General features: G+C 40.5%; 1 protein-coding gene across 3 annotated transcripts in view; it reads right to left on the reverse strand.

Moving 5' to 3' along the window:
• LOC127046837 (bifunctional heparan sulfate N-deacetylase/N-sulfotransferase 4) overlaps window positions 1-17,676 on the reverse strand; it is a 256,826-nt gene extending 239,150 nt beyond the window's left edge. For 2 of the 3 annotated variants that reach the window (XM_050944412.1, XM_050944409.1), the window contains exons 1-2: window positions 17,641-17,676; window positions 8,217-8,339 (exon numbers count right to left, since the gene is read on the reverse strand). The gene's annotated coding sequence lies outside the window, so the exon portion shown is untranslated. Of the gene's footprint in view, window positions 1-2,034; window positions 2,072-8,216; window positions 8,340-17,640 lie in introns of those variants that run through there. The other variant, XM_050944411.1, reaches the window with a different exon arrangement.
• Between the last annotated feature and the right edge of the window lie 9,086 nt (window positions 17,677-26,762).

The following is a 26,762-nucleotide window of genomic DNA, read 5'->3' on the forward strand; positions in this document are numbered from 1 at the left end:
TCCTTGTACATACTTGCACAAGGAAGTTTCAAATCCCCTATCTGCAAGTACTAGAGTTGAGTCAATCCTTTTAAATTAAGTTCAAAAGAAGTTTAATTTACACAGGTCCACAGGCTCTAAATTTAACACTGTTCTCATTCAGACAAGCCTGGTTTTCCCATGGTCAGATCTCATTACAGACTTATGCTTTATGCATAAGAATCAGAAGTGGGCATAGGACTCATGTTTAATGCCTCAGCAGAATCTTTAAAGGAAACAACGTATTTCCTCTTTTGGATATAATTATGAGCCAAAGTATGAAATAATAATGAGACAAATGTTCCAAACTGGGGGAATTAACTATGATTAAAATGTTCTAGGTCCCTGCCTAGCAGAGTCAGGCACAATATCTAAGAGATTATTTTCCCCTTCTCTCCACCTCTCTGCCCTCCACCCCATGGAAGAGACAGCTCTAGAATGTAGCAACTTTCTTAACAAAACCAAACACAAATAGCTTCTTTCGAGTTAGTCTGGCCACTCCTCTGAATCACAAGGGGCAGACTTTGCCAATAAGGGAAAAAGCCAAAGTGCACATGACTTCAGAATGAAAATTGTCTAATAAATCCAGGCTCACGCTCAAAATGACCCATGATTAGTAACTTAATAAAATTCCAGATACCCATATAGAGCAAAAAAGTAATATTGTTTCTATGTACAGTTTGCAGAACAATGAACCACTGCTGGTTTGAGGGCATTCAAATGTAATCCAACAATTTAAATTTTATGTGCTTCAAATCAAATATTTCAAACACCAATTGTTATTTTTAATGGTTTGTTAAGTGCTGGCAATGTGCTCAGTGCTGTCCAAGACACAGATGTCAGGAGAGTGCTTCCCTGAAGTGCATACAGTCTAGCTTTAAAAGCTCTAGCCACAAAGTATGTGCTTGTCATACTGTTACACAGTAGGTACACATAAATACATAATAATAGTCCTGAAGAATCACCAGTGTAGTTTTTAATTTAAGAGTAAGTAAATAATTCACAGTGAACAGTTTATTCAGAGAATGTAGCCCTTATCTCTATTTGTAACTATTCCACAAAGAGTTGATTTTTATGAATTTGATCAGTATTGGAAATTGTTCTGTGAACATTATTTGTGAGATATCAGGGGGCAGCCATGTTAGTCTGTATCCACAAAAACAACAAGGAGTCCGGTGACACCTTAAAGACTAACAGATTTATTTGGGAGTAAGCTTTCATGGGTAAAAAAAGCATTTCTTCAGATGCATGGAGTGAAAATTACAGATGCAGGCATTATTATATTGACACATGAAAAGAAAGGAGTTACCTCCCAAGTGGGGAAACAGTGTTGACAGGGCCAATTCAGTCAGGGTGGACGTAGTCCATTCCCAATAATTGATGAGGAAGTGTCAGTTCCAGGAGAGGTAAGTTGCTTTTGTAGTGAGGCAAACATCAACCTATACCAGAAACCTAATGACCACTACACTTACCTACATGCCTCCAGCTTCCATCCAGGACATATCACGCGATCCACTGTCTACAGCCAAGCCCTAAGATACAACCCAATTTGCTCCAATTCTCCAGTCAGAGACAAACACCTATAAGATCTTTATTAAGCATTCTTAAACCTACATTATCCACCTGGGGGAAGTGAGGAAACAGACTGACAGAACGAGACCGGTACCCAGAAGTTACTTACTACAGGACAGTCTCAACAAGGAAAATAACAGAACACCACTGGTCATCACGTACAGTCCCCAGCTAAAACCTCTCCAGCGCATCATCAGTGATCTACAACCTATCCTGGAAAATGATCCCTCAGTCTCACAGACCTTGGGAGGCAGTCCAGACCTCGCTTACAGACAGCCCCCTAACCTGAAGCAAACACTCACCAGCAGATACATACCACAGGAACACTAACCCAAGACCAAATCCCTGTAACAAACCTCGTAGCCTACTCTGTCCCCATATCAACTCTAGCAACACCATCAGAGGACCCAACCACATCAGCCACACCATCAGAGACTCATTTACCTCCACATCTACTAATGTGATATATGCCATCATGTGCCAGCAATTCCCCTCTGCCATGTACATTGGCCAAACCGGAAAGTCTCTCTGTAAAAGAATAAATGGACACAAATCGGACATCAGGAATGGTAACATACAAAAGCCAGTAGGAGAACATTTCAGTCTTCCTGGACATTCAATAACAGATTTAAAAGTAGCCATACTTGAACAAAAAAACTTCAGAAACAGACTTCAAAGAGAAACTGCAGAACTAAAATTCATTTGAAAATTTAACATCATTTATTTGTGCTTGGAAGTGGATGGCTCACTACAAAAGCAACTTTACCTCTCCTGGAATTGACACCTCCTCGTCAATTATTGGGCATGAACTACAACTACTCTGATTGAATTGGCCATGTCAACACTGTTTTTCCACTAGTGAGGTAACTCCCTTCTCTTCATGTGTCTGTATAATAATGCCTGCGTTTGTAATTTTCACTTCATGCATCTGAAGAGGTAGGTTTTTATCCACAAAAGCTTATGCCCAACTAAATCTGTTAGTCTTTAAGGTGCCACCAGACTCCTTGTTGTTATTAGGTGTGAGAGAATTTCAGTTTATAGGTTGCTTCCAAACTCTCTTCATCAAGTATTCCTTTGATTGTTGGATAACAATTTGTTTTTAGTCACCTCTGTTACATGGCATTACTTCTATTCCCTGACTGAATGATCTAACCTTTAGTAATATATTTGTTCCATAATTAAACGAGTCTTCAATATGGGTCCAAAATTTGCTTTTTGATTTAACTTCTATAAAAAAAATGCCTCTAGCACAAATATTAATAAAAAGTGAATGAAAAGAGATACGATCATAACTAAGCAAAATTATGTTAGATAGTCATCAATATGCAAGTAAATGAATTACCCTGATGACAACTAGGTGCTGCTGTGATTGATAGTTTGGAAAGACAATAGTGATATCATATATTTATATTTTGGCTTTAATCCTGAAAGATAGTAAAGCACATCACAAACTATGGACTGTATAGTACAACTTCACTTCCAAAGGCCTTGGGCAGATATCCAAATATTTCAAATAACAGAGGTCAGATAATAAAGGGATCTAGTTCTGCAAATACCAAACCCAAGATTCAAGGGGTGAGATTCTATGTCAGGGGTTGGCAACCTTTCAGACGTGGTGTGCCAAATCTTCATTTATTCACTCTAATTTAAAGTTTTGCGTGGCAGTAATACATTTTAATGTTTTTAAAACATCTCTTTCTATAAGTCTGTAATACAGAACTAAACTATTGTTGTATGTAAAGTAAATAAGGTTTTAAAAATGTTTAAGAAACTTAATTCAAAATTAAATTAAAATGAAGCGCCACCCCCTCAGACCTGTGGCCAGGACCCAGGCAGTGTGAGTGCCACTGAAAATCAGCACGTGTGCCATAGATTGCTTACCTCTGTTCTGTGTTGTGTCTGTAAGAGGTTCAGTTCAGGACTCACAGTGCAGGAGGGGAAGCGAAGGTGCTTTTAAATCATCTATGTGTTTCCCCCTTCTGGGTTGCTTTATGGACCTTGGGTGCTGCTTAAATTAAAGCAGCCTGTACCTGTCTATGGAGATCTCTACAGCACAAGGGCAAAACAGCGCAGTTTCCCCAACCTGATTATTGGAAATGGCTGAACTGTTTTAGCTGAAACTTTCAAAAACAAAAAAAATATAACTTCAGGAAGACACCTGGCATGGAATATTCCAGCTTTCACAGGTAAAGTCTGGCAAATTTATAAACAGGCTTGGAAGGATTAGATTTTTATTGGTAAATGTCAGTAAACATCAATTTCACCATATGCAAAATCCAACCAAAAAACATTTATATAGATAATAATTGAAATTTACAGATAGGCCAAGTAAGAAAAAAAGATTATTGAGAACTAATTATATTTTGACTTAAAAGATATTTATTTTGTATATTTTGATATGTGATGTTGTCAATTTGCATCTTAAAGAGAACTAAGTTTAAAACTTTTTGAATCTGTCATGAAATAATTATTGTCTGACCTCCCCATTATTTCCCACAACTGTGAAAAATAAAAAAAAATAAAAATTGAAAAAAGATTAAAAACAAACATTGATATTATCTCTCAAAATTACACTCACACACAAATTTTGCCAAGCCTACTTATAAGCAACTGAAAACAGGAGCTTATGAAAAAGAATATGGGCATTCTTTACTATACATGGCACTAACAGCTCCAACTAAAATACATAAAAAATACATATGTTCATCAGTCAGAACACTAATACACACAGACGTATCAACTATTGGAGATAAGCATACTATCAAAGACAGGAAACTGAACAAAGCATGTGCCAACTATTCTCAGGTACTATAATTTAGAAAAAAACATGATGAAATAAAATCCTGCTTTCACTGCCCTTCTCTTCTCTTATCTTGTCACATTAGGGTCATTTATGTACTGTGCAATATTAAGGCAGAGTGCTAAGTAATATAAAACTAAATGAGGCACACAAGGCCAATTTTGTCCCCAGCACAAATGGGTAGAGCTACCATTAACTACCAGCTTGTGATTCCTTGGCTTATACTTGGCTGAATTTAGTCCTGTGTGTATACCTCATTTAGAGAAGGATGAAGAAATAGAAATTAAAATGAGTTAGATGGTTTTCACCAAATACACTTCAGAACATTTCATTCATTGTTTACAGAAAACAATGACAGTATAGAATTTTAAGTTTAAGAACAGTAGTTATTTTAGGATTACTTCCCTTGGTGTGAAGTATTTTTGCATTACTCAGAGATAATAAAGAAATCATACCACAATAGTTCTCCAGCTTTTCCAATTTCTTAGGTGACACTGACATGTGAAGGGTTTAATTTAGAGCCCAGACATAAGCATTATAAAAAGACAGTTCACAGTGAGGCTATGTTACTGCATTCAGAGGCTGTTTGAATGCCTGCTACTTTCTTGGAAGTAGATTTATGGTAACATGATAATAGGTTTCCCTCAATGGAGCCTGGTACAGAGATGTGTGTGTATGGAAGTGAAAGCTCATATTCTCTTTGGAGCAAGAGCAGGACAGGATAACACCACTATACTCAAAGCCAGAAAAGAAAAGACACTCATCTGAGGCAGCTTGTTATAGTATCATTGATAATAATATTTATGTGTACTTTAAAGACCTTGGCGTGATTTCCCCCCCCCCCCCTTTTTTTTTGTTAAAGCTATAGTAACAAAATAGCATTTTACTGCTGGACCTTTGTATAGAAAAGATTTGATTTTTATTTGTCCGTTACAATAGGAAAATATTTCTAAATTGAGTCGTACTTCGTACCTCTGATTGCAGTAATCTAGTTTCATTTATGTACAAGCATTTGGTGTATGAGCTGAAAAGCTCACAGAAAAAAAATGTTATCTGGAGCTAGATTCTAATCTCAGTTATATCAGTGCAGAATACCAAATTCAGTGATGAATCCTGGTCACGTGCCACCTGAGGCACGTTGTACATATGCTAAGAAGAAGCAAAGCAGAATTTGGCTTCATATTTTCAGTGTAACACAAATTGTTAAGGTTGACTTAAATTTTCCATTTTAATACCCTGTATAAACATGCTTTTAACTTTGCCAAACTTTAACCAACTAGGCTGAAATTTTCATGGTGGGTGTTTGCCTATATTATGTATCATGAAAAATTATGTATCCATGTTTTAGTATAGGGTTGTTCTGGGTCCTGAGAGGTACGTTGTGTTGTCCCAGTGAAAAATCCATCCAAATTTGGCTGAGTGTAAAGCTTCTGAAAAAAAAAAATCACTCTTTGCACATGTTCAGCAAAGGCTTGGTGGAGTTCGACACAACACATTCTTAATTGCCCACAATCACACCAAGATCTCTTTTTTGAGTAACAGCTACTTTAGAATACATCGTTTTGTATGTATAATTGGAATTATTCTTCATCCTAATGTGCATTACTTTGCACTTATTAACATTGAATTTCATGCACTATTCTGTTGCCCAGTCACTCAGTTTCGTGAGATCTCTTTGTAACTCTTCACAGTCAGCTTTGGAATTAACCATCTTGAGTAATTTTGTATCATCTGCAAATTTTGCTACTTCACTAGTCAGCCCTTTTACAGATCTTTTATGAATATGTTGGACAGCACAGGTCCCAGTACAGATGTTTGGGGGACCTCACTATTTAGCTCTTCTGAGAGTGAAAACTGACCATGTATTTCTACCCTTTATTTTCTATCTTTTAACCAGTTGCTGATCCATGAGAGGATCTTTCCTTTTATTTCATGCTTATTTTATTTAAGAACCTTTGCTATGGGACCAAGTACACTACAGCAGCTGGATCACCCTTGTCCATATGCTTATTTGAGGTCCCTCAAATAATTCTAATAGGTTAGTGAGGCATGATTTCCTTTTATAAAAGCCATGTTGACTCCTCCCTAACATACTGTACTGATCTACCTGTCTGATAATTCTGTTCTTTACTATGGTTTCAACCAATTTGTTATGTATGAAGTTAGGCTTATCAGAATCACCTCTGCAGCCTTTTTAAAAAAAATATATTACATTAGCTATCTTCCAGTGATCTGTTACAGAAGTTGATTTAAGAGATATGTTAGATACCAAAGTGAGTAGTTCTGCAATTTCATATTTGAGCTCTGTCATAAACAGATAGTTAAGGGTTAATGTCTCTTTTACCTGTAAAGGGTTAACAAGCTCAGTGAACCTGGCTGTCACCTGACCAAAGGATCAATCGGGGGACAAGATACTTTCAAATCTTGGTGGAGGGAAGTCTTTGTTTGTGCTGTTGGTTTTTGTTGTTGTTCTTTATTCTCCCTTGGAGTTAAGAGGGACCAGACGTGCAACCCGATCTGTCTCCATTCTTTCTAAAACAGTCTCTCAAGTTCATAATAGTAAGTACTAGCTAGAAAAGGCAGATTAGTTTTATGTCCGTTTTCTTTATTTGCAAATGTGTATTTTACCTCTGTTTGCTGTAACTTGTATCTTAGGCTAGGGGGGAGAGAGTCCCTCTAGTCTATATAAGCTGAATACCCTGTAACATTTTCCATCTTGATTTTACAGAGATAATTTTTACTTTCTTCCTTTCTTTAATTAAAAGCTTTCTTTTTAAGAACCTGACTGATTTTTTTGCTTGTTTAAGACCCAAGGGGATTGGGTCTGAACTCACCAGGGGATTGGTGGGGGGAAAAGGAGGTGGGGGGAAGGTTAATTCCTCTCTGTTTTAAGATTCAAGGAGTTTGGATCACAGTGATCTCTCAGGGTAACCCAGGGAGGGGGAAGGAGGGGGAATGTTTTATTTCTCTCTGTTTTAAGATCCAAGAGATTTAGGTCTTGGGTCCCCCAGGGAAGGTTTTTGGGGGACAGGAAGTGTACCAAAACACATTATTTTTTTTGGTGGCAGCACTATCAGATCTAAGCTAGGAATTAAGCTTAGAAGGGTACACGCAGGTCCCCACTTTTTGGACGCGAAAGTTCAAAGTGGGAATAAAACCTTGACAAGCTCCTTCAGAACACTTGGTGAATACCATCTAGTCCTGGTGACTTATTTCTGTTTAATGTATGAATTTGTTCCTAAACCTCAGTCTGGGACAGTTCCTCAGATTTCTCACCTAAAAAACAATGGCTCTGGTGTATGAATTTCCCACATATTTTCTGCAGCAAAGATCAATGCAAAGAATTCATTTAGCTTCTCTGCATCCTTCAAGCACTCCTTTAGCACCTTGATTCCAGTGGCCTCACTGACTGTTTGGTAGGCTTTGGTAGATTTGGTAGGTATGATGTACTTTTTTTCTGTTAGTTTTTGTGTCTTTTGCTAGCTGCTCTTCAAATTCTCTTTTGTCCTGCCTAATTATATTTTTAGGCTTGACTTGCGAGAGTTCATGTGCCTTTCCATTCTCCTCACTGGCATTTGACTTCCAATTTTTAAAGGATGCCTTTTTACCTCTCACTGCCTCTTCCACAATGCTATTTAGTCATGGTGGCATTTTAATTTTGGTTCTCTTACAGTTTTTTTTTTTGGCAGGGATGTGTGTGTGTCAAGGCTGATTCCCCACTCTGGCACTTTGACTGCAGAAGGTGGGGGCCTGCAGGAACTCTAAAAAATAATTCTGGCCACTTCAGGCTTGTATTAAACTCTCAAGGTTACAGCTTTTCTCTGACCTTGGATTGGTAGATGCTTCCACCACTCAAGTGCAGAACCCCTTTGAGAGACCTGGAAGGCTCACTTGGGAATTTCTTCCTGTGGGGTACCCTCAAGCCTTTTCACCCCCTTCCAGAGAAGAGCTGAGAAAGAAAAAAAAAGAAATCAGCTGTTACCACCAACTAATTAAACAACATGCACAAAACTCTTAAGACACAAATATCCAATTTTGTTCTTAAAAAGGGTAAATTTTATTAATAAAAAAAGAAAGAAAATACATCTGGGAACTTAGGCATTTACTAGATTTAAAGAAAAATAACTACACGGATTAAGCATCAAGAATAGCTTTCTTGAGGTCCAGCTGAAAAGGTTACAAGAAAAACAAAAGCACCGGGGTTAGCACAGAGGAATCCACAATAAAAATAAAAAACATGAACCTAATCTCATCTTCCTAGACATTTCCTGATCATTTCAAACCAGTAGTTTCTAGGCAGGATACCAAGGATTTTTCATTCCTGGCCCAAAGCTTTTTACAGCACAGATGTTGCCCTGTTCACTTCTCCCTGGGAGAGCAACCACAGACAGACAAAAGGGGAGTCTTGTTTCAATTTTAAAAAGTTCAGGCCTTCCCATTGGCTCTTTTGGCCAGGTGCCCACTAATGTCCTTTTACCTATGCATAGCAATGAGACTTTTTAACCATCTACAGATAGAGCAATTAAAGAACAGCAACTAAGAGGGATTTTATAACTAACTGGCTGGCTGCATGTCCATAAAAAGGAGCCACCCTCCTCCCTTCATTTATCATAGGGTATACGCTTAGTTTGAGCCTGTCATACAGAGTCATACAATGCTGTTTGACCAGAATGAGAAAGAAAAGGAGATCCAAAGAGACCTCAATTACTTCTGCCTCAGTCTAACCATCAAAAAGGACAATTCATTGATCAAAACTCCCACCATGTGATAACAGTTTTGAAAAGAATGTCAAAAGAGCATCTTTGCAAACAAAGATATGGAGATCTTCACATATAGGTAATTCGATGGAAAAATGTGGATAATGAACTATTTCCTATGTTCTCCATAAAGTCTTTAAACTAACAACCAAATGCAAATATTTCAAAGTGGTCATTTTAACTTATTGATGGTGTCATTGTTTATCCCTGTTTCTATGGTAACAGCATCACTTGACAGCTCCACATCTACCTCATCCTAAAGTAGACATCATACACTTTTAAATGATGAAAGATGCATGTTTGTGTAAAGAGTTGTCTAAATCGATGGTATCTGACACCTGTCTGCTTATTGAACCTGGTACAATGCCTTAGTATGAATACATCTTCATCCTAAGTTAAAGTCTGATTCTACAAGTTGCAGCACACTCAAGTCCTAATGGAATCAAAGGCTGCTCAGCATCACAGAAGATTGGGCCCATATAATTTATTTATGAGCTCTGATTTCTCACTGTTAGTGACCTTTGAGACAAGAGAAGCTGAGCAAAATGGGACTCACCTTAGTAGGGATTTTGAAATCTGAAGTTGTTAGACTAAATGACAGTGATGTGGGGAAGGGGGCTATTGCAAGTATATCTTTGCTGACTAAGGCCTGGTCGACACTACGCGTTTAAACTGAATTTAGCTGCGTTAAACCTATTTAACCCTGCACCTGTCCACACAACGAGGCCCTTTATATCGATATAAAGGGCTCTTTAAACCGGTTTCTGTACTCCTCCCCGACGAGAGGAGTAGCGCTGAAATCGGTATTGCAATGTTGGATTAGGGTTAGTGTGGTCGCAAATTGACGGTATTGGCCTCCGGGCGGTATCCCACAGTGCACCATTGTGACCACTCTGGAAAGCCATTTGAACTCATGTGCACTGGCCAGGCAGACAGGAAAAGCCCTGTGAACTTTTGAATTTCATTTCCTGTTTGGCCAGGGTGAAGAGCTCACCAGCATAGGTGACCATGCAGAGCTCATCAGCATAGGTAACAATGCAGTCTCCTGAGAATTGAAAAAGAGCTTCAGTATGGACTGCATGGGAGGTACTGGATCTGATCGCTATATGGGGAGAGGATTCCATGCTAACAGAACTCCATTCCAAAAGATGAAATGAAAAAACATTTAAAAAAATTTCCAAGGCCATGATGCAGAGAGGCCACACCAGGGACTCAGTACGGTGCTGTGTGAAAGTTAAGGAACTCAGACAAGTCTACCAGAAAACCAAAGAAGCAAACGGAAGGTCCGGGGCAGGGACAAAAACATGCCGCTTCTATGCTGAGCTGCATGCAATTTTAGGGGGGTCCGCCACCAGTTCCCCACCCCTGTCCATGGATTCTGAGGTGGAGGTGGTAATCTCAGCCATGGCTGAGGATTCTGCGGATGGGGAAGATGAGGAGGAGGAAGAAGAGGACGAGCTTGCAGAGAGCACACAGCACTCCATTCTCCCCAACAGCCAGGAGCTTTTTCTTCCCCAGAGGGAATTACCCTCCCAGCCCTCCCAAGCCACTAGCCCAGACAATGAAGCCATGGAAGCGACCTCTGGTGAGTGTACCTTTGTAAATATAAAATGTGGTTTAAAAGCAAGTGTTTTTTAATGATTAATTTGCCCTGAGGACTTTGGATGCATTCACGGCCAGTACAGTTATTGGAAAAGTCTGTTAACATGTCTGGGGATGGAGCGGAAATCCTCCAGGAACAGCTCCATGAAGCTCTCCTGGAGGTACTCCAAAAGCCTTTGCAGAAGGTTTCTGGGCAGGGCAGCTTTATTCTGTCCTCCACGGTAGGACACTTGACCACGTCATGCATCAGTATCATTTCATGACAAAGCCTAGCTGCATATGGTCCCGGTGATTGCTGGCATTCAAGCAACATTCGTTCTTTATCTTGCTGTGTTATCCTCAGGAGAGTGATATCATTCATGGTAACCTAGTTGAAATTCAGGAATTTAATTAAGGGGACAGACATGGCCATTCCTACTGGGCTGTTTGCCTGTTGCTTAAAAGAAATCCTTCCTTGCAGGTAGCCAAGCAGGGGGGAGGGGATTGGTGCTGAGCTTTTTCATGTTTGGCTAGCAGGGATCTTCCCTGCTACCAGCCATGTGGTGGGAGGGGGAGAAGGTGGGTGTTTAGCAGTCATCTTCCATGATACCAGCCGCGCAGTGGGGGAAGGGGTAAAGCGATCATACCAGAGAATTGGATGAGGTGGTTGTTTCTGATGCTGCATGTTAACAGGAAAGAAGCAGCACTGAACGGGATTTGCTTGGTATTTGGGAAAGGAGGGCACTGAGTATATGAAGGCTGCAGAAGCTGAAAGACAATGGCTTACCATGGATGCATGCAAGCTGAATTCTGCTGCCCGGACCTGTGTCTGTGAGATCTCTAACACCAGAGCTGCAGGCACTCAATATTAAGATGCAAAATGAGACCTTGCAGTGAAATCACATGTGCTATGTATGGTGAATAGTGTTGTTCACTGTGAAAGAGTATAACCATTGTTCTGTAAAATGTATCTTTTTAAATACTTCTCTCTCTTTTTTCCCTCCCTCATGAACCTCAAATTTTTCAAGCCTCCCTACTCCATCCCGAAGGCTATCTCAGATAAGGCGGCGGAAAAAAAAGACAAGAGATGAAATGTTCTCAGAAATCATGCAAGTGACCCGCAATGAAAGAGCTCATCTGAATGACTGGAAGGATCTGGTATCAAATTACAGGAAAGATGCCAGTGAACGTGAGGACAGGAGGGATGCTCGAGATGAGAGATGGCGGCAGGAAGATCTGAGGAGGCATGACGTAACACTGGGGCTGCTGCGTGATCAAACTGACATCCTCCGATGTCTGATGGAGCTTCAGAAACAGCAGCAGGATCACAGAGTGCCGCTGCAGCCCCTGTGTAACCACCCTCACCACTCACGATGTTCCATATCCTCCTCACCCAGATGTGTAAGAACGCTTGGGGGAAGGCTTCGTGCACCCACCCACTCCACCCCCATGGACAACCCAACCAAAAGGCTGTCATTACTTTGAAATTTTTTTAGTGGCCTTTTCCTTCCCTCCTATCCTCCTCCCAAACCACATCCGGGCTACCTTGTCAGTTCTCTCCCTCTTTTTATAATGAATTAATAAAGAATACATGATTTTTAAATGATAGTGACTTTATTTCCTTAGAACGCAAGCTGGAATCGAAGCGGGAAGGTGGGTTGCTTACAGAGAATGAGTCAATCAAGGTGGGGGGCTCATCAAGGGGAAACAAACACAGCAGACACACCGTACCCTGGCCCTTGATGAAATTCATTTTCAAAGTTTCTCTGATGCGCACCGCTTCCTGGTGTGCTCTTCTAATCGCCCTTGTGTCTGGCTGTGCATAATCAGCTGCCAGGTGATTTGCCTCAGCCACTCACCCCGCCATAAAGGTCTCCCCCTTACTCTCACAGAGATTGTGGAGCACACAGCAAGCAGCAATAACAATGGGGACATCGATTGGCTGAGGTCAGTGTGAGTCAGTAATGCGCGCCAGCGTGCCTTTAAACGGCCAAATGCACATTCTACCACCATTCTGCACTTGCTCAGCCTGTAGTTGAACAACTCTTAACTACTGTCCAGGCTGTCTGTGTATGGCTTCATAAGCTATGGCATCCAGGGGTAGGCTGGGTCCCCCAGGACAACTACAGGTATTTCAACATCCCCAACTGTTATTTCCTGGTCTGGGAACTAATTCCCTTACTGGAGCCATTTAAACAGAGTAGTGTTCCTGAAGATGCGAGAGTCATGAACCCTTCCCGGCCATCCCACGTGGATGTTGGTGAAACGTCCATTGTGATCCACCAGTGCTTGCAGCACCATGGAAAAGTACCCCTTGCGGTTTACGTACTGGGTGCCCTGGTGCTCCGGTGCCAAGATAGGGATATGGGTTCCATCTATCTCCCCACCACAGTTAGGGAATCCTATTGTAGCAAAGCCATCCACTATGACCTGCACATTTTCCAGAGTCACAACCTTTCGTAGCAGCAGCTTAATGATTGCTTTAGCTACTTGCATCACAGCATCCCTCACAGTAGATTTTCCCACTCCAAACTGATTCCCGACTGTAGCTGTCTGGCGTTGCAAGCTTCCAGAGGGCTATTGCCACTCGCTTCTCAACTGTGAGGGCTGCTCTCATCTTGGTATTCTGACATTTCAGGGCAGGGGAAAGCAAGTCACAAAGTTCCATGAAAGTGCTCTTATGCATGCAAAAGTTTCGCAGCCACTGCGAATCGTCCCAAACCTGCAAAACTATGCAGTCCTACCAGTCTGTGCTTGTTTCCCAGTCCCAAAATCGGCGTTCAGTGGCTAGAACCTGCCCCATTACCATCAGGATCTCCAAAGTGCAGGGGCCTGCGGTTTGAGAGAATTCTGTGTCCATGTCCTCATCACTCTCGTTGCTGTGCTGCCGTAGCCTCCTACCCGTCGCCCGATTTTGCAGGTCCTGGTTCAGCATAGACTGCACAAGAATGCATGAGGTGTTTACAATGTCCATGATTGCGGTCTTGATCTGAGCAGGGTCCATGCTTGCTGTGCTATGGCGTTTGCACAGTTCACCCAGGAAAAAAGGCTCAAAATGGTTATCTGCTGCTTTCATGGAGGGAGGGGTGAGGCTGTACCCAGAACCACCCGCGACAGTGTTTTTTGCCCCATCAGGCACTGGGATCTCAACCCAGAATTCCAAGGGGCGGGGGAGACTGCGGGAACTATGGGATAGCTACCTACAGTGCAACTCTCAGGAAATCGACACTAGCCTCGGTACATGGACGCACGCCGCCGAATTAATATGCTTAGTGTGGCTGTGTGCACTCGACTTTATACAATCTGTTTTACAAAACCGTTTATGTAAAATCGGAATAGTCCCGTAGTGTAGACGTACCCTAAGTGTCATTGTGTAACAGCAGTAGCTGACTGCAAAAGGAAAATATCAATGGTTACAGAGAAATGCATAAGAAAAGCTAACATTCTGGGGTATTTGAATAAGCTCTCCTTTGTAATTGTTTAAGGGGATTTTATCTTATGTGTACTGCAAGTTGGTATATAATAAGCAGAAAACTGAAAGCAACAAAAGAACTGTAGCTACAGTAACACACACCTTCTTCCTCTCATATGAACATAAGAATGGTCATACTGAGCCAGACCAAAGGTCTATCTAGCCCAGGATCCTGTCTTCCTACAGTGGCCAATGCCAGGTGCCCCAGAGGGAATGAATAGAACTGGTCATAATCAAGTGATCCAGCCCGTCGCCCATTCACAGCTTCTGGCAAACAGAGGCTAGGGATACCATTCCTGCCCCTCCTGGCTAATAGCCGTTCATGGACCTATCCTCCTCACATTTCACAGATATGTGAGCACAACCCCTTCCTCTCCATTCACATGAGCACATGCGCACACACACTCATCCCTTTCTCTTTCACATTTCCTCACCCTTCAGACTCTCCTCCTTTCCTCTTATTCTCTTGTGACACTTGTCTTCTCACTTAAGTCTTAAACAGACACTATCTTTTGTTCTTCTTTCACACACTCCTCCTCTTCTTTTCCATTTCCCCTGCTAGCAAATCAATTCACTGTCTCTCTCCTTTCACACACCCTTTACACTCCTTACCTTTCTTGTTCCTCTTCCCTCCCCTTGCATGATTCATCCCTCTCTTTCTCCATCCCGCTCAAGAGAAGTGGGGATTAGTAGCCCCCAGGGCCGGTGCAACCATTTAGGCAAACTAGGAGGCCGCCTAGGGTGCCTAGTGGTTGGGGGTGCCTAAAAGCCCCCTCAGGCGAGGAGGTGGAGGTGAGCTGGGTGGGGGGGCGCACGGGGAGGGTTGCCCGCAATAACGAGGGGGAGGCGCACAGGGGAACTGCTCCCCGAGCCAGCTGACCTCCACTCTGCCCTCTCCACTGAGCACACAATCCAGCTCTAAGTCTCCTCCAATCAGCGCTGCAAGCCTGGGGGGTGGGAGGAGAATTAGAATGGCACCAGCGTGCTCAGTGGAGGAGGCGGAGCAGAGGTGAGGGGCTGGCTACTCAGGCAGCCTTAGCTTCCGCAGGAGGTCTCCCCAGGCAGGGTTAGTTGCCACGGGGAGACAGGGGTAAGAGGGGTTAGCTGTCACGGTGGGGGGTAGCTGCTGCGGGGATGGCTCCCCAGGTGGGGGGCTGAGTTAGTTGCCATGGGGGGCGGGGTTAGCTGGGAGGGGTGCAAGGTGGAAGTTTCGCCTAGGGCACAAAACTTCCTTGCACCGGCCCTGGTAGCCCCAGTAGAACCTGGAGTCATGTCTCAATGGAAAGGAGACTATGGGCTCTGCCTGGCATCATATCCTCCATGTGTGAACAAGTGAGGGGAGACAGAGCACTGGGCAGTAGAGGGTGGAGCACTGTTGAGGGTGGAGCACGGGGTAGGGTGATGGAAAGAAAAGTAACAGATCAGTTACTGCTAGTGCTGCTGCAGCTACAGCAGCAGCCAAAGATCTCTCTGGCACACCTGCTACTAATTGTATCTACCATATTATAGGCAGCAGCTTGATCTGCTCATTGTCATATCATCTGCTGAGGCTGGGTCCAAGGCCACATTCCAAGTTGTGTATGAAAATCAAGAAATCCTTATCCAAAACATTCTATAAGTTTGCCTCACCCAATCGGGATGACAGTTCAGCAATCAGTATTTAAAAGATCAATGCCAATATCAAGTTTATTCAGGTCAAATATTGAGTTAAAAGTAGCTTTAGATGCTGCACCTGCTTCTGCGACCACTTGCCTCATGTGGTTTCACGAACACATTTTCTTAGTTTTACTCTCTGCCTTCTGCTGTGTGTGACCCATACAAACATAAGGAGGAGGCAAACTCACTGATAAGGGAAAGAGTAGAACTGACTAGACACAAAGTGCTCTCAAATGGCAAAAGCGATTACCCTGAAAAAAAAAAGATTTTTTTCCTCTTATCTCATTCAGGAACAGTAGCCTTAGGAGTTACTTTATAATAAAAGGAAATAAAAGATTTTCAGAAAGAAGAGAGTTGTTTAAGGTGGATGGAGACCCTTTAATGTTTTGATAAAATGAAACATAAATGCTCCCTTCATATTAAAATTGCAGGAAATGTTTAACAATTTTTAAAAAAAGTCTATATGGCTTTTTGATCAATTTTTTAATGAAGTTGCCATCTATCTTATGGATATTTCACTTCAGAGTCACCATGTTGCCCTTAATACTTAAGCATTGCCAATATCTGAATGAGTCGGTATTATCTTTAAAGCAAATTTCTTTCCTTGATTTATTCACCTCTTTCTGTATCCCAACAAGCAAATAACCTCATGATTTGCCCCAAAACATAAATCACCATTAATTCTCTTTTAACAGCAACTGTAAATGCAAAACAAAAGCCAATGTGCTTAAATAACATTTATCATCAGTAGATGTCCCTAGAGTAATAGTTCAAGCTACTCCTGAGCTCTCAAGCAATTGAAAGTTTCTCTTCCAAACTAGTTTTCAGTTGATACTGTGTTTTTTGGACTCCATGAGCACTATTATATGCAAACCATTACTGAATTTTTTTAAACCAACCAAATGTTAAGTCTGCACTGATTTGTATTTAGGTCAAATTGCCCCATTATGTAAACATTCCTAGCCATAGCCTTCTCCGAGAATTGCAGGATTTAGGATATACTTCCCTAAGTTTATAGTGCAGTAAAATCTGATTTATGAGACTACTCGAGGGACCAACAAAAAGCAGTTGATTACTAAAGGTTGCCTTCTTACATAGGTGGAGAAAAATGTACTCAGTACATTTGTAGATTGTTTGGGGCAGTCTCTGAAGACATGGGGTTGCAAAATAATTTTGGTTTGTGGTACTGATTTTGCAAAATTTCTGTTTGTGGTGAGTTATGTGCATTGACTGTGCATAGAATTCTTCATGCCTTGCAAAAAACAAAACATCATCACCATCATCATCAAAAGACGTCCAGCTATATACACTGATGGGGTTCAGTCAATTAATAAAATAATCATTACAAAAATGCAAGGCAAACCAGTAAAGAGCTGAAACATTTCCTACAGGATATTAGTAGTTTAGAATCACCCTAAACATGCTTTTTAATGTCCCCTCTGGAGACTATTCATGTCACCTCTGTCCTTAAATCCATGAAAGTCTATTTCTCATACACACATTGTTTTCCAGTGTTCTTCCAAGTTTCAGACCTACTGCAATCTCTTCTCTAGCCATATTTCATTACATTTTGTAAACCTCTTGCCTTCAATAACTGCAAATGAAACTCTGGCACAATGTCTCCCTCTAGGCCATAGACATTTTCCAAGTTCCCATAATTCAATGTTACAGCTGAATAAAAGACAGACTTGTTTCTCTTCCATCTGTGCAGTAAAAATAATAGATCACCTAACATACAATACAATGAACTTACTGTATAAAAAAGCATGGATACTTTCACTTACCAGCAGCTACTTAATTGTCTAGAGTTCGGAGATCTGTGTCATTTTGCAGTGCTTGTTGTGTTATATAAAACACCACTTCCTGTTTGGCTCTAAACCACCAGTTTCCTGTCTTCAGGGTGTACGGCCTAGAAACACACCTTGAGGTTCCAGTGGTTTTAATGTTAGTACAAGAAAGCACAGCATGTGGTAACCTTAGCCATGTAGAAATTATCTGCGGGGGAGGGGGAGGAATGCCTTTTCAATTGAATGTGTTCATGTATAGTTGCTCTATGAAACTCAGTTAAACACAGCAACCACAAGTACCTCACTAAGATTTTCTCTTGCGAGAAAAACAACAAAATGGATTTACATTGCCTATCCAAACTGAACAGAATATGCATTTGACATCTTAAAGTAAAATTGCATAATGGTTTCTTACAATACTCTGTCTACTTGACTGGTAATTCATGAGCAAATAAACCACAGGTATCTCTGTAATATTATTAGTTTCTATATCCTAGTATAGCTACAGTACCTCTAGCAACACAATGCTTCAAACATTTGCCTTATAAATTTGTAATTTAATATGATACCCAGACCAACTCTAAGAATCTGCACATGACTAGTGATTTTCTTATTGTTGGCTCATGGGAATTCTGAGTCAAATGAGGGGCCTTGGATTTTCTGTACTAAGTAGAAACCTTTGATCAGAAGGGTCTTTTGATAGGTAATAATGGCACACAAAGTTATAGCACAAGCATGCTCAGATTTCTTTTCAGTGATAGTCATGGATCTCTGAGTACACAAACACACCCAGAAAAAATGTTGCCATAGTCCATCACAGATTTTCACTTTCTCTTATTCCAATAAATCACAGCTTATTCTTGCATGTAAGGACTTGTAAAAAGGGAAATACTCTTCCACAATAATGGTATAGAACCACCCCCTCTGATTTTTCTCTGTTCTGTAAAGTGACAATTCATCATAATGAATATTTATCAGTATTTTCATAGATGACATTTTTTTCTTTATGTTCTTGTGCTACTAGAACTCATTTTGTCCTCTGACAAAGATTTTTAGTTCCTTGAGACAGGGTAATACTTATCTTTTCATCTTCCTCTTTTTTGCAAATATCAATGCAGAAACATAAGCTTGTGTTGTCTGGGTTTGATGTCTGAGATTGATTGTGCCTAAAGCCAGTCATCTACAAAACCCTTTTAAAATATCAAGATAAAGTGTGTTACTATAACATGCTGCTTTCTACGAAAGATTTTGGTTCTTATGCAGTCTGTAGAAAGTCTAAATTATTGTGTCGCAGAATTTCTGTAGTGTAGATTTATTTATTTTATTTTATTTGTGTTTTCAAATATGGATTTGATTTCTAACCTAAGAGAGATATGTAGACAGGACTTCTGATTGTAGAAGTATTTTATGTAAAGATATGTAATAACAATTAACATACAGAATGGCCATTCAAGTAGCTGATGGAAGAAATTCTATTGCCACTGATTAACAGAAATAGGTCAGTATAGCATTTACCTTCACATTTGTCAGTTCAGACATCTTTAGCCTTTCTTTTCTGCCAGTACATGTCTGTGATGTGCTTCAGTTACTATCAGCATCAAACTAGTTAAATACTAAGGGATGTCTCATTAATAAGTAAGTTAGGTCCTCAGAGGAATCCACAGCTAGAGGATAGAGCTGAGATGGGATACCATGGAGAGTATACCAGTGATGTGACTGGGAACATAGTCTGTTCCCTTCACTAGCATAAACACTGAGACCTAGCTAGTTGGAATGGTCCCTGACTCTCAACTGATGTGAAACTGCTAATGAAAGCAAGTTGTATAGTCCTAGAACTGGGTCTGGTATCTAGATTCAGCCCATCCCTAAGAGGGGTTCCAGTAGAATTCCTGCCAAACTTCAAAGCTGACCTCAGCCTGATATCAAAGGAGAATCCTGGAGAGCAATTTCCACCTGCTGTATCAGTGAAGTGAGTGAAATCCTGTCTCTGTGTCTCATCCAATGAACTATAAGAAAAAATTAGGACAAGCCCATGGGTAATGTCCCTGACCATTGCACTGAAAAAGATTTTTATACTACACAGCCCTCTCCTGACTTTCCTACAGTTATGTGTTTTGGGCATCTAAAGATGTGCTTTACTTTACAGTACAAGAAGACTAGAGTACACATTTCTAATAAGAAATGTTTTGGGAGGCCCAGGCTTTCCATGAGAAGCTCTGTTGATTGGTCAGTTGCATACACCAGGTAATCTTTTAGAAAGGCCAATATCAGTTAATGTTATAATCTGCACTTATTCACCTACAGTCACTTACATGCACAAGCCCTTCAAGTTATGGTTCCCAGTTTTGCCAGAGAAGAATGGGGACCTTCCAAGTTATAAAAATTTTGTAATGGCTGCTTTGTATTTTAAGAAAGATTTTGAACCTGTTCAGATTTTGAAACTCTTCCCTCATAGATACTGATGTTATGCATACATACAGATTATGGTTGATCCTGAAATATCGTAGATATTGGTGAATTGGAGATTATTTAATGTGAGGCTTTATCTTTGGCTACTCATCAATGAATGAATTTTAATTAAGGTGGTTTTTTTTTCTAACCATTGCTAAGAAAAGCTGTCCACAAAATTATATATGCCTCCTCCAGTATGTATTGAATATGCGGTTATTACTGAGGAAGCCAATCGTATACGTAGTATTGGGTATGTGCATAAAGTCGCTTAGCCTCCTTTGTAAACTTCATACTGATTATCAGATAATTCTTGAATCTATTCTGATGCCAGGAGCTCAATGAGAAAGTTTGTGGCTGGGATAAACTATGAACAAAACTGCTCACACTGCTGCTTCAACATGTTCTTTAATAAATTGTACTAAAGCACATCTTTGCTTCTTACTAGAGAAATGTGCTTTGCAAGAGATCCCTTCTGCTCAGTCCATGGTGTAAGATAAGCCTATTTGAAAGGTTATTTGCTGTATGGTGGCCATAGCTGTAGTATTGGCAGCAGGAATCTAAAATATTATTTATTTAAAATGTTATTTTTGTACAAAGTAGATGTATTTTGTAGGGAGGGATAAAATGATCCAAAGTAAGATTCAGCTAAACTTGAACCAGACTTGAAAATTCCCTTCATTCTCTCTTCCCAGCTTGGATTTTTGGGAGAAAAGGAACTGGTGTCTCTCCAGCATAACCATTGTTTCCTTTTCCCTTCCAGCCATGACCCTCCAACTGTAAGCCCCACTACTCCGTTCCAAAAAAAATCATGTGTGGCTTCAATTTTCTCCACATAAGAAAAAAAGAAAAGGGGGCATGAAAATTAACTTCACTTACTGTTCATTTGTTTTCATGTTTCTTGTATACTTTGAGTATAAGAGAGGAAATGGATTCGTCCCCCAGAATGAAAAGCCTGAAGAATGCTGAGATTTTCTTGTAGTTAAAACTTAGAGAAACCAACTTCTGAGTGTTTGTCAAATACCTATCTGCAGTTAGGTCTGTTGAAGTATTATAATACAACATAAGATGGACACAATGCTGTTTGTCACAGGGAAGAGAGGCAGAAGGGAAAAGTAGGTTATAGAAATATAAAAGAAAGGGGAAAAGAAAATAATATTTAGACTCCTGGAGAATTCCTAGCAATATATCCTAACTGTTCTAGAAAGGGATCCCTGCAAATTCATTCACCACAACAGAGATTTTAATTCTCACAGCTTGATTATAAGCAACCTTCCTTTTTTCATACAGTAGAAAGCTTCACACTTGACAGCAGCAACAAAGAAATATGGAATGCAATATAACTGCTAATGGAAAATTTCTTATTTAACTCTAGGGTTCTCAGTACATACCTCAAAGTAAACATTAGAAGCCTTGGGACAGATTCTGAGTTTCCACTTGGTGCAGTGGAGATAGGGAGCCTTCAGATGGTGACTGCATCAGATGGTGACTAAGGGAGTCACAATTCAATCCCTGCTTCCCATGTATTCCACGGTGGCAGTAAGTGTGCCAGTCCTATATCTGCTGCAGATTGTTTCCCCCTTGACACCAGTTCAGCCCTGCTGGCTAGTGCACTGAGAGGCAGAGCTACAGCTTCACCCACTATTTGCCTTTGCCCACTTTTTTGTCACCCAGGCACCTATGTGACTGCTCTCCTACTTGCGCAGATTGACAACGCAAGTTGCCTGTGCAGGAAAGCAATGGCATGTCTATTCTCTCCAAAATTAGGGGGGGGAAAAGAGTTTTAAAGTACTTGTGAATTTTACAGGTAACCCTATATCAGGCAAATCAATTTGATTTTCTTGAGAAGTGTCCAGATTGATTTTTTTTTCTTTAAAAAAAACACTATAGAATTGGTAACATTTGCTCAGCAAAGTTCTGTGCTAACTTATACCCCATTACTCCTGTTGACTTAATAATATTCTGAGAAGTCCAATGGAAGTGTTAAGCCTAAAGTGCTTCTAAACTGGTTGTAATGTAAGCTACAAAGATGTTTTGAGTTTTTTTGGTTGTTTTTTTTTTTTGTTTTTTTTTTTTAGATTTCTGTAACTATGAACTTACTTCCATTTTGTGAACCTCAGAGCCCTGCCCTTCCTGCTGAGGAAAACACAGAGCAGCTGGTGGCTAGATTCACAGAGGACATAGATTCAATCTAAGCTGAAGGAGTTCCCACTTGTATAAACAACTACATAGTCATTGGGCCAGTGGTTAGGGCATTCATCTGGAATGTGGGGAGCCATATCTAATTTGAGCATCACTCTAGGGCTTAGGTGTGAGATATGCACTGGGCATCAGGATAAAAGTGGCTGTGTGCCTAGACTGCTTCATCTGCTGAAACTTAGACCTTTATGGACTCTATGCATCTCTAGGGTTAAGCAGCACCTAAACAGGAGTTTTGAGGATCTAAATTTTGGACTTAGAGCCTAACATGACAGTTTGTGCCTAAATCCCTTTGTGGATTTAACTCTGGGCTCACTGCTGATACAATCATCCCCTTTCAGAGAAGAAAATCTTCCTGACTCCCCAGAGGCATTGAGAAGTTCAGCTTTTTCTCAAGCAACCAACACTACTGACCCATTTCCAACTTCCCTTTCTTAGGGAAGTTCACTCGAAGGCACAAGGGAGCAGTAGCGGCTCCAGGCACCTGCGCTGCAAGGTGGCAGCCAGGCTGCCTTTGACGATGCACCGGCAGGAGGTCCACTGGTCCCACAGTTTTGGCAGTAATTCAGCGGCGGGTACGCTGAATCTGCGGGACCAGCAGACCTCCCACAGGCAAGCCACTGAAGGCAGCCTGGCTGCTGTGCTTGGGGTGGCAAAAAAGCTAGAGCCGCCCCTGCAAGGGAGGATAGGTTGAAATTCCATGTAGGGCTCTGTAGGAATCCTGCTGATAGGGGCTGCCTGGGAGAGACATGGAAGACTGCTTATAATACAAACAATATCTCCCAGTCTTTCTGGCTCTGCTTTCATGGACTGACCTGGAGTCCAATCGGAGTTTCAGGCAGTGTGCAATTCATTGAAGAGTATAGATTAGGGTCTAGGCTCTGACCACACCTTTTAGCCAGCAAATAATTCCCCCCTGGAGTCAGGGCTGTGAAAGTAGTGGCACAAACTAGTTAAATCTATTCTGTCACTGGGGTAGGTTAGCCGTGCTCCATACACTCCTTTTCTTCACAAGGGCACCTGTGTAACACAATGCAGGATTTGACTAATGGGAGGGTAAATCTAATTTTTAACAAATAACCAGGCTCCTCTATGGTCTAGACTTATAACACAAGGAAATCCTCACAGCAGATTTGACAGAGAGCACATTCCATTGATATCTGAGGGCTTATTATATGAACAAACTTTCAGTAACGTGTCAACCAACACCGTATAAGTATATGACAGCTCATTAATCACGTATTCTACAATAAAAAGAGCCACAAAATGCATTCATTTTAATATTTGCATAATTTAACTTTTTATTTTTGTTGTTCAGCAAATACCAAGGACAGAGCTAATTTTCTCTGTATAAACTGTTGACTAATATTATGTTTATTAATTTTTCTAATCAATAGAGAAGTTTAAAAAGAAAAAGGGGCATCTTGCTTTACAACACACACACAATATTGAACAGCAAACTTGAAGTTCTGTTGTCAACTTTTTATCTGGTGGTTTATCTGCTCCTTAAGAAGTGAGCTAACCGGAAATTTTTATTTCATGTATTTATTTATTTTAAAGGCCTTATCAGTTTTGCAGCTGCATAAAAGCAGTACATAAATAAAAATGAAAGATAGTGTTAACCAATACATATCTATGTTAGGCGTAATATAGATCACATCAGTGGGTATAATGTTCACAGTATTAATATAAGGGTTGGGAAGTTATGTTAACTTAATGTATTATGCTCTCCCCACATGTGAGGTATCCCACAACACTTTGCAAAGCTGTAGTCAGCTTTGGCATTAGAAAATAGGAAACTTGTCAAAACAAAGATCCAAGCACAGAGAGGGCGTACTTTCATGGCTCATCAATGCTTGCAATGTAGTATTCAAAACAAGATATGGGTAAGCAGAGGGAGGTACCTTCATGGACCAGTATCTGGAATATTAATATCCGAAAGGAAGATAAGAGGTATGTAAGAAAAAGTAAAGAACAATTTAAGAAACTGGGACAAACTGCTGAGGTAGGTTTCAATATGTAGAGAAAGTTTTGTAACTTGTAAAATCCTACTATAAATATTGCTAGCTGAAATGCATATCTTTGAAACACAACTTCTGTGTAGGGTGAACATGCTAAGAGAATTTGTTTCCTGAAAGTATGTATGTATGTCTCCTTTTTGTGTTGTAGTGTTTCATCTTTAGATAAATTTGGATATTTTCAGTTATTTGCTCTTTTGAAAGTTTTAAAGAAAGAACCGTAAGTAGAGTCAAATGATTGCCTTCACCTTGGAGTCCATAACAGATTGGAAGGGGAGAGACAGGGAATCAGCAATATGAGTACTGGAATGTTGGGTCCCCTGATTACATTATATGCATCTGTCATAAACAGAGTGTTAAGGGTTAATGTCTCTTATACCTGTAAAGGGTTACAAGCAGGAAACTGGACACCTGACCAGAAGACCAATCAGAAGACAAGATACTTTTAAATTCGGGTGGAGGGAAGTTTGGGTGTGAGTTCTTTGTTCTTGGTTCTTCTCTCGAAGGGTCTGAGAGAGACTAGACATTACTACAGGCTCTCTAAGTTTCTTTTCAAATAGAAGGTAAAAACCAGGCGGTTTAGGCTTTTTAATTGTTTTACACTATTTGCATTTGTGAATCTGGCTGGTTAACTTTTATATGTGTAGTTGCTGGGAATATTTTGATTTGTATTGGTACTGGGGGGAAAGTCTTTTTCTGGTATCTGTAAGCTATAGGACCCTGTATATTGACAACTTATTCAAACTCTGATTTAGTTGTGCATGCTTTTACTAATTCACAGCACACATCCTCTTAAAAAGGTAGTCTGGAAATGTTTGTTTCATTGAGGCCACTGGAACAGCTGTTCACTAGCAATAATACTGTCTTCAGATCTTTAAATATTTCTTTGAAGGCTGAAGATTGTACATCCTAACATCTGTGTGTAACTACCAGAACTACTAAATCTCTTGTCAGGTATTAAGATTTCTCATGGGGCACATTAATATAATGAATTGTTGCTGAGAACAGACCTTGTCCATTTTTCCTGAAACTAGTGTTATTACAAGGAAGAAGCAATCCAAACGTAATAAAGGGCGATATTTTATAAAGAAAATGTTAACAACGTTGTCAAGGTATTTGTTATAATTTTTGTTTTTTGTGTTTTGTTTTAATTGCAGTGTTTTTATGATAATTTTTTGAACGTTTGAAACACAAATCAGTTTCTTTAATGGTATTTCTTATTATGCAGGTTATGATAATTTGTCAAAGGAAGTTTGACCCTGAACAGAATGTTGAGCAAATATTTCATATGTGATCAAACACAAATATATTAAAATGTCTACAAAGAAAATTTAGCACAAATTATGTAATAATAGCCTTCCTAAAAGCAAAGGCTCAGATTCCTCATAGGCACATCACAATGAAACCTGTTTTTTTTTTTTTTAAATCATCTGTAGTGAGCCCTGGCTGGCATTCCTACTTAACTCATTATGACTTTGATGCTGAACCCATTCAGTTCAAAGGAATTTTTGCCATCACCATCAGGAAAGTGCAGAATCAATTCCTTTGGCTGTTTCCCATCCTCCTGGAAGGCTACTGAGTTGCTCAATAACGTTCTTCCAGCTAGCATTCTGCACAAGAGAGACTCACAGACTTTAATGTCAAAAGGGACCATCATGAACATCTAGTTTAACCGCCTGCACATTACAGGCCACAGAACTTCACCCACCCACTCCCAAAATAGACCACTAACCTCTGGTTGAGTTACTGAAGTCCTCTAATCATGGATTAAAGACATCAAATTACTGTGAATTCACCCTTTACACTAGTTTAACCTGCAAGTGGTCCATGCCCCATGCTGCAGAGGAAGGAGAAAAACCCTCAGGATCTCTACCAATCTTACCCTGGGGGAAATTCCTTCCCAACCCCAAATATGGCAATCAGTTAGACCCTGAGCATGTGTATAACACCCACCAGCCAAACACCTGGGTATGAATTCTCTGTAGTAACTCAAGCCCTCCCCATCTAGTGTCCCATCTCCAGCCATTGGGGATTGTTGCTACTGGCAGTCGCTGATGGGCCACATGCTATCATAGGTAATGTCATCATACTATTGATTCCATAAAATTATCATGCTCAGTTTTGAAACCAGTTAGGTTTTCTTCCCCCACTGCTTCCCTTGGAAGGCTGTTCCAGAACTTCACTCCTCTGATGGTTAGAAACCTTCACCTAGTTTTGAGTCTAAACTTGTTGATGACCAGTTTATATCCATTTGTTCTTGTGTTCACATTACTGCTTAATTTAAATAACTCCTTTCCCTCCCTGGTATTTATCCCTCTGATGTATTATAGAGAGCAATCATATCTCCCCATAGCCTTCTTTGGCTAGGCTAAACAAGAAAGCTGTTTGAATCGCCTCTCATTTGGTAGGTTTTCCAATCCTCGGATTCATCCTAGTAGCCCTTCTCTGCAACTG

Source organism: Gopherus flavomarginatus, chromosome 3 (assembly GCF_025201925.1).
Source record: "Gopherus flavomarginatus isolate rGopFla2 chromosome 3, rGopFla2.mat.asm, whole genome shotgun sequence".
Lineage (NCBI taxonomy): Eukaryota > Metazoa > Chordata > Testudines > Testudinidae > Gopherus > Gopherus flavomarginatus.